The 17,549-nt window shown below is 41.2% G+C and overlaps 1 pseudogene; it reads right to left on the bottom strand.

The window, feature by feature from the left end:
* Positions 1–564: 564 nt before the first annotated feature.
* LOC118977182 (peptidyl-tRNA hydrolase 2, mitochondrial-like) lies at positions 565–1,202 on the bottom strand (annotated as a pseudogene).
* Between the last annotated feature and the right edge of the window lie 16,347 nt (positions 1,203–17,549).

The following is a 17,549-nucleotide window of genomic DNA, read 5'->3' as shown; positions in this document are numbered from 1 at the left end:
AATCAATGTACTATTTATACAATTGAAAAAACCAAAAAGATTTTAAAAGAGCTCAAATGACCAATGTAACTTCCAGAAAGTGTTCAAAAACATTACAGTTTAGAATGTGCAAATAAAATAATGAGAAGTGAGTTTAGCCTATCAAATTGGATTTCAAAAAAAGATACCACAAGTGCCAGCGAGAGTTAGAGAAAAGGCTCACTTCCACAAGCTGCAGGGGAAAATGTCAATTGGTTAGTCTCTCGAGGAGCAGTTTGGTGATCTGCTTCCAACGTGTTAAGAAACACTTAGACCTTTTCACCAAGCTTCCACCTTCACAGAGATGTTCAAAAATAATGAGAATTTCACTACCTAAAAATATTATGATCTATGTAACCTGAAAATATGAAGTATTTTTCTGTTGCAAAACACCACATGTTGAATTTAAAATAAACTTCCTTTTTAAATTCTGGGGGAAAGAATGAGGAGAGGGAAGGCAGAGTCGGGGGAGAACTGTAAAACAAAACAAATTTGCTCATGAGCTAAGACTTCAGCAGCCCCGGAGGGGTTCATTGGTATCAGTAATCAGGGGTTTTCCTGGTGGGTGGTGGGGGGTCAGCTTTTGTTGTTTGAATTTGACAGTTTCAAACATTTGTGGTGGTGGGACCATCATCACACAAAATGCCACCTAGCAACATTTTAGGTGACCAGTGACTTTGCCAATTAGGTCTGCTGGTCCCAATTCCTAAGACAGTTTGAGAGTTTGGTGCAATCTGAGTATTGCAAGCATCCCGGATTAAGTTTACAGCCACTCCCAGCATTTTCTGGTGGGTCAGTAACTCAGTCGGAGTTTCTTCATTAGGGCCTTTGACCACCCCTCTGGGCTGGCCACTGTCCCAGTAGTCTCACTGTTCGAGCAATTCAGGGTTTCTCCTTTCAATTTGCTTGTAGGCAGAAACAGGAGCATGAGGACACCGGGCAGCCAATTTCCCACCTTTAAAGTCATTTAGAATCCCAAGAATTAGTGTGGACTCTCCACTCTCTCCTAACTGGCTTCACTTCTGGTCTCTGTGTCTGTCTCACTCACGGAGCTTTGGGGGATCACCCCAAAGCGAACACAGAGGCCCCAGCCCAGGCACATGCTACAAGCTACTATGTCTTGCAGCTGAGCTGAATGCACCAGGATGAGCCAATCATTCCCTAACCAAAGAGTCGGAGACCATCTAGAGCATCTCTCCTCTGCCTCCCTCAGGTCTTTGGGTTCTTCACTTCTGGGGAGTGAACACACTATTCAGAGTGTTCACTCCCAGAGTGTTCTAGGAACGTATCCGTATCAGTGTCCCAGCTGGCGTTGCTGTGAGAGGCTGCGTTCAGGCTCAGTGAATTTTTTTGGAAGACTCTCAACACTCATTTCATGATGGGTGATGTAGAGGGCACCTGCCCACACAGTACTGAGTGCTCAGCAGTTTTTGACCAAAATGGTATGACTCCTGTGCCCCGCCCTCCCTATTCACCCTACCTCACCCTGAGCAACAGTTTGTTTGTTTGTTTCTATAGATGAAAAAAATTCTCAAAGGGAAATGTTTTGCTGATGTGGAAGAAGTGGAACAAAAAACCCAAAGGCATCAAATTCGATGAGTTCAAAAACTGTTTTGAGCAGTGGGAAAAAAGTGTCAACAGGTGTCCCGCATCAAATGGAAAGTGCTTTGAAAGCAACTGAAGTTTAACATACAAGAATAAATATACGCAATATTTTATAAATAAACTTCTTATTTGGACGGCCCCCCCTTGTATAGTGGACTTTCCCATTCTGTTTCACCAATTTCACCAATCTCCTATGACCAAGCATTTAGACTGTGACCAGTGTTTAACTACTACAAATAAAACTTTAATGAGTAACATTGAACATAGGGCATTTTGCACTTACACAAGTATGTCTGTAGAAAAAAATTCTAAGTAGAATAGCTATGTAGCAGGATACTGCTTCAGGTACACATGGTCAAGGTACCCTTCCTACCCATTCATCAGTCCATCCACCGACCGTCTATGGGGAAACTGCCTGCTTCCCCAAACTCAGGCCAGTAAGTGTTTTATGAAACGTGTGGATGTTTGCCCAGTAAAGAGTACAAAAATAGTGTCAGTGATGCTTTAAGCTGAATGGTTGTTATATGAGTGGCATTGAGTATCTTTCTTTAGGTTTAAGAGGCGATTATAGTTCCCTTTTCATAAATGGCTCATATCCTTTATTCATTTTTCAGTTGTGTTTTTGTTTTTTGCTTACTGATTCTTTTGAAGATTTAATATTAAAAATAAGCCCTCTGCTTATGATTTAAAAGGATTTTTTAGTTTTATTTCATCTCTGATGTTTTCACAGCTTCAGACATAATTGATTTATAATAAACTACTTACAAAGTGTACAACTTGAAATGTTTTTTTTCAGTTTTTTTAAATTTAACTCTTGTTCAAGTAGTTTTCTTTCTTATATTCCCAGCCCTGCCCCCCACAGTGCTCCCCACCTCCCTCCCATGTCCACCCCCCATACAACTTGAAAAGTTTTTAACAGCTTTATTAGAGTACAATTGACATGCAATAGATTGTATTATATTTAAAATACACAGCTTGATAAACTTTTACTGGTGTTTACCCTGATGAAACAATCACCACAATCAAAATAATGAACATATTCACCTCCCCAAAAGTTCTGTGCTCCTCTCACACTCCCGCCCCAAGCCCCAGGCGACAGATCTGCTTTCTGTCACTACTGATTGGTCTGCATTTTCCACAGTTTTATGTAAACGGAAACATTCAGTATTTACTTTTTTGTCTGGCTTTTTTCACTCTGCATAATTATTATGAGATTCATCTAATGTTTGTGTATCGATAGTTTTTTTAATTGTTAAGTAGTACTCCACAATTATCTCGAATGATTTTCAAATGGATTCAGGAAAGACATATGCAAACATATACACACATGTACCTTCACAGAGAGCGACCGCTCAGCCCAGCGCCCTGACGCACCTCCTGGAACCCTTTCTGCTTCTGCGCAACCACTGGTTCTCCCACAGAGACTGGCGCTGGTGGGAAGAAGGCGGTCCTGTGGCCCAGGATGCAACTGGCCAGTCCATCCTCAAAGGCCTGGTGTCCTATCACCAGAAATATGTGGATGAAGATTCAAGAAAGAGATCAAAGACATTTGCATCCAGTACGGCCACACCCTGCTCGTAGCTGACCCCTGTCACTGCGAATCCAAGGAGTTTGGAGATCCCGTGTGCCCGGCTGCTGATAAGCACACCACCGAGGAACAAGGTTTACCTTCATATTACGCAATGATTATGGGGTTTGAAGGGTAATAATGGGGGGGTGGGGGTGGAGGATTCTTTCAGTTTAAGATGATGTGAACACACGCATCTATTTTCCTTCCTCCCAAAACCCTATGAAAGTGTAATAAATAAGTTTTGTGGACTATGTAAATCCTTAAGTGTGAGCAAAACAGTAGAGGAAACAACAGCAACAAAAATTTGGAAACTTGAACCCCCAAAACCCAATTCCCCAGCTGGCAAGCAAAGGAAAGCTCAAAATCAACATCATTTGTACCACAGCTTCAAAAAGATCAGAAATTGCAACATCAGAAAAATCTGAAACAGGTTGTGAAAGAGAGTTCCCAAATAAGGAGGTAAGCGTCGTTTGAGTAACAGTACGATCCCAGGCCCTCACTCCAGCCCAGATAAAAGAGGAGGGGAGCTTGAGGCCCCACGGCCTGCTAATCACAGAATGCAGACATCCGGGCCTCTTCCCCAACACAACTCCCAGGGTGCTGGCCAGATATTTGACCTCCAGAAAATAAACTGAAAAACTGTCCCACAAAATCTGACCTGCCTAAGAGTGAAACCTGAAGACACTGACTTGAGACGTTCCCCTATAAAACGTCCCCCCAGATTCCCTTTTCATGAAACTCAAGGTTGAAAAGTCCTTCCCACAGGCTTTAGTGCAGGTTCCCATTTTTAGTGTCTTTCTTGATCTGAGCAGAGAGCCAAGAATTAAAAGCCCAATGAAGAAAACATCCACCACATAAGATGAAAACAAAACAAGCAAACAAACAACAACAACAAAAAAAAACCTTGGGAGGACAGACTTTAAAAAACGTATCATTCGCCTGGCTGGTGTAGCTCGGTGGATTGAGCGCAGGCCTGCAAACTACACGACCACGGTTCGATTCCCAGTCAAGGCACATGCCTGGGTTGCAGGCCAGTTCCTAACAGGGGACTCACCAGAGGCAACCATACATTGATGTTTCTCTCCTTCTCTCCTTCCCTTCCCCTCTAAAGATAAATAAATTAAATTAAAAAAAAAGTATCATTCTGTTATTTTAAAAAATAGAAAGAATATACAAGTATTGCATCTATGAAAGAAAAACAAGACACTGTGAAAAAAAAACAGAACATAGAAACGAGCTCAAACACATTAAATGCACAGTAGCAGAAATTAAAACTTTGATTGGTAAATAGGAAGATAAAGTTGAAAAAGCCTCTCAGAAATTAGAACAAAAAGGCAGAGATGAAAAACAGATAGAAAGTTAGAGAAGGCCATTCAAGGCCATTCAAGGCCATTCAAGGCCATTCAAGGCCATTCAAGAAGGTCCAGTAACTGAGTTATGAGGCAAGAAGGCACCAATGAAAGAATTCAAGAACAGTTCTTAGAATTGAAAAATGTGACTGCAGATAGAAAGGGCCCACAGGACCAGGCCCAGTGAGCATTTCATTATCAAATTTCAAGACTCTAGGAAAAAAAGTAATTTCCTACAAACTTCAGAGAGAATCAAATACATTACCTATAAAGGATGAGATATATGAACTTTTACCTCTTTTAGAGATGAATACTGAATATTCACAAGTGAAACAGTGCGATGTCTGGATTTTGACTCAAAATAATTCGAAGTTGGGTAGGAAGTGGGGGTGAGGCTATGAACTGACCGCTGTGGAAGCAGAGGGGGAGTTACAGGGGATTCACTACATTATTCTCCCTCTGTAGACAGATATTTACATTTTTCTAAAATGCAGAAATTGTTTAAATGAATAAGAATGGTTTGGATTTCTCAGCAACACTGAAAAAAAAGGCAATGGAGTAATGCCTTTAAAATTTTAAATGAAAATTGTTTCCAAACTAGGATTCTATTCTTAAACTATAAATCAAGTACAAGGAAGGGGCCCAGGAAACAGAATGGTATTAGATGAAGCAAAGACAGTCTATCCGTGGTACAAGGAAGTCAGTCAGAGAATTTGGGTGTAGATAATGGGTAGGCTGGCACATTTGATTATGCAAATAAGAGCCAGTTCTCTTCAGATTGCTTCTGATTGCTTTACTTTGAGAAACTCTGAGTCTAGCGGGGGATAAGGATAATAACAAGATAATGTTTATGTGGAATAAAATAAAATAAGCTTTGCAACAGAGTTATGCATAGTATCTTAGGGGACCCCAGGCCTGTGGCTCAGGAAAGGCTCTGAGGGGCAGGTGAGGCCTGACACGGGTCTTAAAGAACAAGTAACAGTCACACTGATAAAAAAGGAAAGGGGTCATTTTCAAGGTACAAAGACTGCCATTAACAAAGGCACAAAAAAAATAAACACCATAATATATATAATATAGCACAGAACCAAGCACAAGAAAACGTTCGGTACTTACTAGCATTAATTAAATCACTGGTGTTTCCAAGGACTTGACATATCTATTGTGACTGGAGAACAGAGATGCAACCCAAAGTACTGTGCAGCTGTCTGTCATCCAAGGGTTGGGTTAATCACTAGGAAACAGCAGAGTCAAGAAACAAGGTACTGAAAACTATTCTGAAAGAAGCACCAAGCATCTATAACATTTAGGAAACAACCAAGATGGTGAGTTCCTTAGCATCTTAAATGCTTCTCCTATTGATGGACTATGGCACTTAGTCTTAGGAATATTCTGGTTGATTCATGGTTCACAAGTTATTTTTGAACTAAGACTGAATTTATCCTTACCTGATATTTCATTTGTTTAATTCAACAGTGTCTATCTTTATTTATTCATTTGCTAGCTCATACTACACAAAAGTTGTATCTATTTGTCTAAACACTGCTTATATGAAACAGTTCTAAGTCTGTAGATCAGTAGGAGAGATGGATGTTAAAGATACACGCACAAGCCCTGACTGGTGTGGCTTAGCTGGTTGGGTGTTGTCCCACACAGCGAAGGGTCCAGTTCAGTTCCCAGTCAGGGCATATGCCATGGTTATGAGTTCAGTCCCCAGTTGGGGCGCACATGAGAGGTAACCAATCACTGTTTCGCTTCCTCTCTTTCTCTATCCCTTCCCCTCTCTCTAAAAATAAATAAATAAAATCATTTTTAAAAGAAAGTATGTACAATTAAAATACAAATGGTTATTTTTGTATGTACAAGGTCTCTGCCATATGACAGAGATATTTCTACACCAGTAAGGTTAGCTTCAACCTTACAAATGCTTTCAAAGTGTAACAGTAATTTTCAGTGCATATTATAATCAAGGTCCAGGAAAAAATTTAATTTGGATTTTATGCTTGTTCATTTCTAATGAAAATACTAAACACTATTCACATACTCATGAGAAATGCTCAATTTTTACTCAAGATGAGTCCAGACCTATCGGATAGACTTTGAGCATTAATAAAATGACAGAACATACTACAGAGAAAGCATAACGACGTAGAGATTTTTTTTTAAGTTTGAAAAAAAGGAGTCTTTGACAGAAATGGAGCTTCTGTTTGTCACATACATCACCATAACCAAATGACTGTAAGTTACAATTTAACTAAAAACCAGAAGGATAAAAATAGCAAAGACTAAACACATAATATCCTTCTTTCTTCCTCCTTGCTTCTGGAAGGTGTGTCTTTCCTGAGCTATGAATCACTGCCACAGCCCTTGCAAATTTGTTCCATGAGAGGGAAGGACCAGAGCAGCAGTAATAGTCTCATTGTGAGCTTCGCTGCCGGGGAAGGAAAGGTACACAGCCTGCCGTCTGCAGAGCCCTCTCTGTCCAGAGGTTGCAAAAAATGAAAAACTGATGTTAAAAATTCTCCTTTACTGATTTGAGAGAGAAAGAGAGACAGACAGACAGACATTGACCTGTTGTTCCACTTATTTATGCATTCACTGGTTGATTCTTGCGTGTGCCCTGATCATCAAATCCACAACCTTGGTATATCATGACAATGAGACAATGCCCTGAGCAACCGAGCTTCCCAGCCAGGGCTGGAAACTAATGTTAAAAGAGATATATTCCACATTGTTTCATCTTAACCTTTCTATAACCACTGTGGTGACTATGTTAGTATAAGAATAAGATCTTGCTGCCTCCAAGCCTTCTTGGACTACCCTTGGGTGTTGTCAGAGCCCACACCACCAGTGAACTTTCAACATGTCAACCCTAAAAGGTAAATGAAAGCACGGTTCATAAAACTTGCAGCTTCTACTTGATATTTTGGCAATTAGCACCTTTCTGTAAGCCTGAAAATAAAATGAATAAGGCTTAAATTTGGAACCAGAATCAAAATTACGTTTTTTACTTTCTTGCAAGACTTAGCTTGATTGTTACAGAATTCTACCAAATTTCCAGATTAATAATTATTATATAAACCAGAAGATTCTTTAATATTGTTAATAGCATAGCATTGTCAAATGCCTATGTGACTACTTCATCTCTGATATTTTTCCATTCCTTAAATATTCTATTTTTTTATATTCCTTTTGGTTGTTTTATTTAAAAATAAAAATTAGTATTGATTTTTTAGCTTTTCTCCTAAAACATTTCTCTTCTTTTTTTAACACTTTTCTTTTTATATAGGAAACAAAAGTTGCAAATGACATTGTGTTCAAAACTATATAACAGTAAGTTTTGTACTGCTTATTTTCTTATTTGCCTTTCTAGTAAAAATTGCTTAAGCAATTACGATCCTGAATTTGTGGGTGGAATTAGCATTACTTTTTCAGCTCTTCTGGCTAATTTGGTGTACAGCAGCAACACCCAGTGGACGTTTTTGTCCTTCTCAGGGAAGAATCATTTCACTGCCTTTCAAAATACGAAATCGTCTTGTGTATAGGAACGGAAATTGTATGGATATTGCTGATGATTACATATTTTAATATTACTCTGGTGAGTAAAAGTGTGCATTTACAAAGTTCTCCTAACATAAAGAACAATAACAGCCTCAATTATTGAGTAGTTAAAGCGAAGAGTATTTAAAATAAGTGTAAATTTATATAGCCTGTGCTTCCAATTCGTATGTCATATTAATTATTTTCTAAAATAGATATTTTAAGGGACGCAGAACCAATGCCTGATTGTCAATAATAAACTTGCTCAGAGTTAAACCACTCACTCTCGCTTTCATTGTTGTGCACCTGTGGAAAGGCACCTAACAGAGGTCACTGATGCTGTCATGATGCTGTTCCAGGAGTTGATGTGTAAAGGCAGTGAGCAAGGGTAAGAGCTATGCTGACACCACCATTTTCCTTTTCTTTTGAAAATGACAGGTCTGATCTGTCAGACAGGACATTAAAACCAGTGTGGGAGAGAGAATCTTACACATTCATGGCAAAACATAAATAGCTCCCTTCTAAGTGCGATAGTGTTTAATATTGCTCTAATACTCTCACCACTCTCTTCCCTGGAATGATCTAACCCCACTGACTGTGTACAGCTCCCTTGCTGGACTGGATTAGAGACGATCTGCCAGCCCAGACAGGCACAGCTGTGTGAAGGGGCAACTCACCGCTGGCTCAATGCCCTGGGCCTTCATCCAACTTGTTGTAGGGTCAGACACACTGGAAACAGCCTGGACTTTGAGTGGTGCAAGAGGGAAGGGTGAAAACTGGAGTTATTTGTAAAAGGTAAAAAAGAACAGAGGCACTCAAGAGAAATTAATCGTGTAATCGCTCATTAATTAATCACACAACCTCTCAGTTAACTTCTATGACCCGTGAAGCACTGACTTAGGCGCTGTGAACTACATAGCAGAGATCCACAAACTGCAGTCAGTCTGTGGTCTGTTTTTGCATGGCCTGTGAGCTAAGGATGAATCTGAACATTTTCAGAGGTTACTAAAAAAGAGAAAAGAAAAGCAAAACAAAAGAAAAAGAAAAAATATCAGTATTTGAAAAAACTCCATTCTTTCCTTCTGAGTCCCCTTTACATTCACACTGTTACCACACTCACAATGCTTCTGACACCAAGTGTGTGGGGATTTCTCCAAACAATTCTCTGCAGAGAACTGACTGGGCATCCTACAGTTTAACTCAATTCTGATGCTCTTGACCTAGAGGTAGTGTTGGATCCCACAGGTTACGGCTCAGTTAGTGAAACTGCCTTCCACTGTGGATGTCAACCACAAGCAATACCCACCTGGGTTACCCACAATATTTATCTGGCTTGGCTACCAATTGAAAATGTCCACAATCCCTCCTTATGTTTGGTTAATTCCTAAGAGCAACCCACAGGACTCACAAAAATGCTTCCTTACATTACTAGTTTATTAGAGTATCTGATAAAGGATACAGACAAACAGCCAGGCGAAGAGAGACACAGGGCAGGGTCTGGGAGGGTCCCGAGCACAGGAGCATCATCTAGCCCTGTGGAGCTGGGCTGTGTCACCCTTCTGGGGTGGATGTGGTCACCAGCCTGGACGCTCTCTGAAGCCCATAGTCTTGGGATTTTATGACAACTTCTTCATGTAGATATTATCAATTATTAACTCAATTTCCATTCCCTCTCCTGTCTCTGGAAGGTGCAGGGGCAGAGAAAATTCCAGGCTTCTAAGCTGGTGACCAGCCCGACCCAGAAACCCACCCAGAGTTGCCTCATTAGAACAAGAGACACTGATATGCCCCAGGAATGTACAAGGGTTTGGGTAACTTCCTGTCAGGAGTTGGGGGAAAAAACAAATACTGGAATAAGAGATGTTCCTAGAGCTCTTACCTGTTAAGAAAGCACAGCAGTATTTGTAGCCGTGCCAGTAACCAGGGAGAAGGAAAGAGACAGAGACCAATATATATTTTTTCCTGTTATTTCACATTATGTGATGGAGATATATGTTGCCTGCAAAACCTAAAATACTAACTGTCTGGCCTTTTACAGAAAAGGTTTGCTGATGCTTGCTATATAGAGAATTAACCTTCAAATAAGTTAGAGTCTAGAAAGGAAATTAAAACAATAAAAATAATAAGCACAATACCATCCTTTTACCACTTCCTGTGTAATAAGCACAGAGTTAAGTGTATTACATTCATCATCTCATTTACTCTTCTTCAGGAAAACCTATGAGGAAGTTCCAGTTGTTATCCATTTACCAAGAAAGATCCCAAGACTTAAAAAGGTTAATCACCAAGACCACATTAATGACCAGACCTGAGATTAAAGTCCACGCTGGCTGACCCAGAGCATTAAAGCCCTCATTTCAGGTACAGGTACACAAGTAAGAATGACAAAAGACAGAAAGTGGGAGGTATCTTGGGGACACAAAACACCACATGCGGTAGAAAGCACAGAGGCAGCAGATAACTCTTCCAGAGGGATGTTCAGGGAAGAGTCCATGGACAAGGCAGCTTTTAAAGTGGGCCTTGACAGATGGGCCTGGTGTAGACGTGTGAGCTGGTTGTGTAGGACAACAGCTATGGGACAAGCTGGAGGTAGAAGCATTTGACGGGTGTTGGGGATCAGGAATTCCCATTCAACAGGAAGAGCGTGTGCAGGAAGGGAGGTCAGAGGGAAACCTAAATTGGGGGGAGATCCTAGGTAGTGCTGAACGCTGAAGGGAAGAGAGGGAATTTTGATCAATGAGACTGAACGTTTATGACTAAACAATTGGCACAATCAGTGTGATGTTTCAGGGAGATTACTCCAACAGGAATGTGTTGGGTGAATTAGAAGAAGGAAAAATAGAGGCAGAAAAGTGAATGAGAAGACTGTGAACGGTGATCCAGATCCAATACTGGTGGGAAAATAACACAGTGTGAGAGAGAGATGGAAGGAGTGTTGTTAAGGTCTCTACCTACATTTTGTCCAAAATCAATACATAACACAAGAGGGAGGTGTAAGTGGCCTGGCAATGACCCCCTTTCAGGCTAACAAGTGCTTTTTCATGGCATTATCACTCTAATTCTCCAGCCTCCTGTTAACACACGCACATACACACCAGTTTTACTAACTAAAGGTTCCTGTGTTGGTTCTCTTGATGAAGTCATTACTTGATTTTTGTTTTCATGGAATTTTACCTGAGTAAAAATGTCAGTGGTCTGGGGTTAGGTGGGGAGGTGCAGACACAGTATAAATGCCCACACAGTGTGATTTAGCAAGTCTACAACCCACAGGGATGGTCCTCTGAAGGGCGCGGACATCTGTAACAGATCAACAGCTCACACTACCTGACTCAGCAGTCAAAAGTCGAGTCTTAAAGCATATTTCGAAGCTCGTATGCCAGACCTCCTTTGCTATTGTGGACTCAAATGGCCCGATCACCAACAGCAAGCTTGGGCTCCTTTTCGCCCTATTGTGCCTTTGAATCCCGAGTCCCACCAACCTCTGCATGAGTCACCAATGAGCCCATGAAGAAAGACTTGAGTAGAGGAAGCAAGCAGGATTGTTAGTGGAGCTATTCTGGGCCTTCTCGTTATTCACGGGGCACTGTTTATTTCACTTTGTGATTTACAACGCAGCAGCTGCGTTTCAGTTTCTCCTGTCAGGCGAGCTGCAGAGAACTCTCACTAATTAAAATGGACAAAAGAGACCACAAATTACTTTACCAGTTACCACCAGGCTGACAGTCTATAGATTACAACTAAGTCTTGGTCAACTGCATCATGCCGTAGCTCTTCAGTGTCTATTTGAGGACCTAAAGCAGGTGATGTTTTCGGCCCCGATCCAGAGTTTAAAGCTTGTGTAATATTATGTAAGCCTACCTACAGTTTTATGAGAATTACTGTTCAGTTTTGAGGGGTTTGGCCAGAATGCTGTCATATTTCATTTTCAAAGAATACATTTTGGGGGGAATGGTGTTTCCTATATATGCTCCCCATTGTCGGCAACATCCATCCTGAGTCATTTATAAACTGTTGCCAAACTTTCAAAACTTTTGGACTTACATCATTCTGAAGTGGATTCTTTCTCCTCTCTTTCAGTGTCACGGTGGGTGGAAAAACGGATAATCACAAAGCTTCGAGAGGCCCTTGGTGTGTTTGTGGGGTGGGAGAGAGCTTGTGGGAAGAAAGGAGAAACTGGAGAGTTGAGAAATAAAAGCAGTTCCTGGCAAAATGGCTGAGCACAGGAGTCACTCTGCCCTGTGGTAATTCTGTGCAGGCCTGTAGGGAGAGAGGGCTGGTAGCGCACCCCACCACAGGGCTGGACACTGGGAAACAGTGACGGTTCCCCAGGACCCGCACAGGACTGCGCCCTGCCTCTTCAGTATGCTGTCAGGAGACTTATTTGCCAGCAAAGGCATCCTTGGGCCACTGAAGAAGCAAATCCACATGTATGACTTCAGGGAAGAGGTGCAAAAAGGTGGTTTCCTTTCCCCTGTGTGTTGGAGACCTGGGCTCTAGCCTTGATCTAAACTAGCAACTAGATGTGTGGCCCAGGATAAAATCACTTGGTATCTATGAGTTCCAGTTATGTTTTATGAATAAAGAGGAGATCTGAGGAAGTAATTCCCCTGGCCTTAAAATTCCCTGGGCCTATAATCCGCCAGCGTATCTGGTAGCAGTGATAGATGTGGGGGTCTGGTGCAGTGGTCCTGCTAAACTCTCTCTGTCTAGTCATGTCTATAATCAGGCCAAGTCTTGGAGTTTGTGGTATTAACACGAGGCACAGAATAACTGTGTGTCATCAGAAACAGTTTGGAAAAGACATTTCCCCTAACTAAATTAAATTTCACTGCTCAAACATAATAAAATGCTATAGAAAGAAAACATCAGCGCCGCCACAAGTCAGCATTGGAGGAACAGCTCTAGGAAACATCTGGAAAATAACCTCAAGTTAACAAACCACTAGATAAAATGTTTGATTTCCCAGTCACTGATGCTACTAACTGCAAAAGCAGGTAAAAGGTTGCATGAGGAACGGTATCTTGGCACTGGATGAACCGCATGAAAGCCAGCTGTTTGCACTTGCTGAGGAACGAGTGCCCATGTTCATAGTACAATCCACACTGTCTGCAGAGGAGGGACTGACGAAGCAGACAACGTGGGGGAAAGCCCTGACTGGGCAGGAGTGATCAGACTGCTGGGTCTAAACAACAGGCAAGTGCCTCTTTTTACAACAATAGCTGACTTCCAGGGCCACGTCCTTGTGAAATGTCTCTTCCTACGTATTCATTCATTTGCTTTCACTAGAAATTTATATCACTACCTGGAAAGAACTTCTATTTCCAGGCAAGAATCCCTCTAAACCGTAACAGATGTTGGAAACCCTCTGAGACCAGCCTACAGAGAAAAGAAGGAGGGGGTATCGGCAAGGACTGTATTAGTGACAGACAGAAAAGGGACCCAGAGGTGAGTGGTGTGAAGAGAGGTAAGCTGATAAACACACTAAAGCAATATCATGTGAAGCCTTCAAATTTCTCACCTTAAAGAACTGGAGGATTATATCCATCCTGCAACAGATATTTTGAAAGAGACTAAGGTAAATTTGCAAACAAAGGGAAAAAGAAGAAGTGTTCAGACAACAGGACAGCATGTTATTTGCAATGCTACTTGGGCACTCATTGAAATCAGCACTTATACGGCATTTAAAAGGAAAAGTCTGATCAAGTTTGCCATCATTCATTCAATGATTATTTGTTGAGCTCCTTAGTATGCATTAGGAAAGCTTTTTCTTTTTTTAAAGATTTTATTCATTTATTTTTAGAGAGAGGGGAAGGGAGGGAGAAAGAGAGGGAGAGAAACCTGCAAGAGAAACATGGATCTGTTGCCTTTTGCACTTTCCCATGCAGGGTCCTGGCCTGCCACCCAGGCATGTGCCTTGACAGGGAATTGAACCAGCAACCTTTCTTTTCACAGGCCAACACATCAGCTAGGATATACCAGGAAAGCTTTTAAGTCTGGTGGGGGGAATAACGCTAAACAACCAGGCATGGTCTATGTGGAGGACACATTATTCAGGTAATCTCATGAATAAATGATTAATCACCACCTACAGTAAATATTATGAAATAAAAAAAATATGTGGAGAAGTGGTTTCTTACTTTTTTATGTGTATACTAGCAGAGATAAGTAGACATCAAATAATCACAAGAATAAATAAAAATTGCAATTTTTATTAGTGCTACGAGGCAAGGTAAATGGTTCTATGAAAGAATAATTAACGTGCTAACAGGGTCCAGAGGGGAGAGGGGAGAGAATCACAGGGGAAAAGGGGAAGGACTCACATGAACAAGTATAAAGGACACATGGACAATAACTAAGGTGGGGGGCAGAGATGGGAGGGAGATGGGGAGCACTGGAGGGGGCAGGGCTGGGAATACAAGAAAGAAAACTGTACTTGAACAAGAGTTAAATAAAAAATAAAAATAAAAGAAAAGAATAATTAGATTTGAACTTGTCAGAGGTGGGAGATGGCTTCCTTGAGGAAGGGATATTTGAACTCTAATCAGAAGGATGGATGGAGTTTAACTGGGTGAAGGAGGGGCTGGGATGGAGCTGGGGAAGAGTTCTCCAGGAAAAGGTCAGAAGAAAGGGAGTGATCGAAGAGCTGCGAGGCTGGTGTGCAGGACTGGGGAGTGCCCACACAGAGCGCGCTGCACTCCGAAACTAGAAAAAAATGTAAGCAAAATCTGCAGGAATCTAGAGGTCACGTTAAGAAGTTTGTCTTTATTCTCAAAGCATTAAAGTGTTCTTATTCGGAGAAAACATGATCAGATTTGGTGTCAGTTCACTCTGGCTGAGTGGGTGGAGTGGATTACAGGGACAAGAATGGCTGCCAACAGACTGGTCGGCAGATTATTCCAGTAGTCCAAGTGATGGAAGATGGTGGCTTGTCCTTGAGTGGGGGTGACATGGCGATGGAGTTGCAGCTAGACTCAAAACCTGTACGAGGCGAGCACTTTATGTTATGATTGCGTGGAGGGAGGTGCTGACAGTTCCAAGAAGCTGCACTTTTCATTCAAACAAGAATTTGCTTTGAATGCAGACTGCAGAAAGAAAACAATGGCACCCTGAGGAACAGTCGAGGAGCCCTAGCCTGTCCTTTCTTGTTCATACAGTTTCTGGGTGTTAGGCAGTCACTTATGCCGAAAATACCATAATGACATAGAAGGAAGAGGAAATATAAGGGGACACATGGCTCCTTTTCCTTTTGGTCCATCCTTATTCATCAGGAAACAGAGTATTGATAGGATTGCGCATATAAATAAGTCAAAAACAAAGTTGAGAAAGAGTTGAGTTGGTTTTGTGGAGCATTTTCACTCTTCTATTAAGAAAAATAGATACACCTATCAGCTAAAAAGTACAAATTATGGAATTTTGGCTTTTTCACAAGTTAAATGCTCTTTATAGTTCATTTAAATCAGTATTGTACAATATAAAAATAAATGGTAAAATTTAGGCTATTAATTAAAATTTTTAATTTTTCTTTATTTAGAATGATGTTAAATTGAAAAAAGACACCATAGCAAGTTAAAAAGAGACCATGGAAAAAAGGGAAACATTTTAGTACCTTTGATAACAATTTTTCCTTGCACCTTTGAACCAGGCATTGTGCATTTTTATTTTGCACTGAGTCCCCCAAATTATGTAGTAGGCCCTGCATAATGTATTCCTTACTAGTTTGTAATTGGCTATTTATCTGTTTAATTCCTACTAGATTGCCGCACTGCTAAACACATGGTAGGTGGGAAGGAAATAAAAAAACAGATCTGGGCATAGGTAAAGAGGGACTTTACTGAAAAGGAATATTGCAACAGGAGGAGAATGACCATTGCAGTAGAGAGAATGGTTTGACATTACAATGCACAGGTGTCTCCATGATCTTCACGAAAAAAGGATTTGGACACAGACATGTGTGCAGAGTGGAAAGATCACATGAAGACACAGAAAGAAGGCACCATCTGCAAGCCAATGGAAGAGACCTTAAAAGAAACCAAATCTGCCAGTGTTTTCACCTTGGACTTCTAGTCCCCAGAACTGTGAGAAAATTGATTTTTGTTGTTTAAGCCTCCAATTCTGTAGCATTTCATTATGGCGACCCCAGCAGACTCAGAAAATCTTATTGTTTTTGAGATACTTGACATATTTTGTATACAGGTCCTTTGTCAGGCATATATATTGTAAATATTTTCTACTCCATTGACTTGCCTTTTCATTTTCTTTCTTTTATATTTAAATACTCTCTTTTAAAAGATTGTATTTATTTATTTTTAGAGAGAGGAGAAGGGTGGGAGAGAGAGAGGGAGAGAAATACCCATCAGTTGCCTCTCATACAGGGGAATGAACCCACAACCCAGGCATGTGTCCTGACCAGGAATTAAAACGGTGACCTTTCACTTTGCTGGACGATGCCCAACCAACTGAGCCACATTGGTCAAGAATCTTTTCATTTTCTTCATGGTGACCTTCAAAGACCAGAAGTCTTTAATCTTCACAAAGTCAAATCATTGAATTCTTCTATGTCACTACGTGTGCTTTTTGTAGTCATCCCGATGCCTTCTTCTGCCTCATTACATCAGCCAAGGTCCAACCAGGAAACAAAACCCATGTCAGTTTAGTTAAACAGAAAACGGTAATAGAAACTATTTTAAGTAGTAAAATGTAAACCAGTAAAAGAGATCAAAGAGGATTCTAAGGGGTATACATAGCCACTACTACCTCTAACGCCAGTAGAGAATGAACAAGGAAGGACGATCTGAAATTTTGAGGAGGCATCCTCCCCACCAAGGCTGATTTTTCAGACCTCCAGGGAGAGGTGTGGCTGCCACAGGAACCTCCAGCCTGCTGGTGAAAATGGGACTGCTGGGGGACACCAGCCACAGCAGCCCACTGCCGGGGGACAGAGACATGTGGCAGAGGGCACTGACCTCAGCTCAAGGCTCAAGACCTGTGCTTGTTAGTTAAAACACTTTTAGCTAAGAATGCTCTGACTAGTGTAGTTCAGTGGATTGGGCATCATCCCACAAACCAAAAGGTCATCCATTCGCTTCTCCGTCAAGGGCACATGCCTGGCTTGCAGGCTTGGTCCGACTGGGGGGCATGTGACAAGCAACTGATAGATGTTTCTCTGGAACATAGATGTTTCTCTCCCTCTCTTTTCCCTCCATTCTCCTCTCTCTAAAATTAAATACACATTTTTTTTTATAGAAAGGAAGAACACTCCTAGCAAGGGAATGAGGAAAGAGAAGGGAAGGGAATTCAGGACCAAGAAAACAGAAAGAGGCAAACAGGCAGGAGGAAAAACAGAAAAGTAGAGTAACAAAAATCTGAGTGCCAATGTCTAACTAAGAGAGTGGCCTTGCTCCTAGATTTTTACAATATATTTGCAGTTTCTTCTATGAGATTTTTTTCTTCTAGCCCATCCTCATCCA

This window comes from Sturnira hondurensis, unplaced genomic scaffold, assembly GCF_014824575.4.
Source record: "Sturnira hondurensis isolate 20B ecotype Veracruz unplaced genomic scaffold, ASM1482457v3 Scaffold0021214, whole genome shotgun sequence".
In the NCBI taxonomy this organism is placed as follows: domain Eukaryota; kingdom Metazoa; phylum Chordata; class Mammalia; order Chiroptera; family Phyllostomidae; genus Sturnira; species Sturnira hondurensis.
This window is presented reverse-complemented; position numbering and strand designations above follow the sequence as displayed.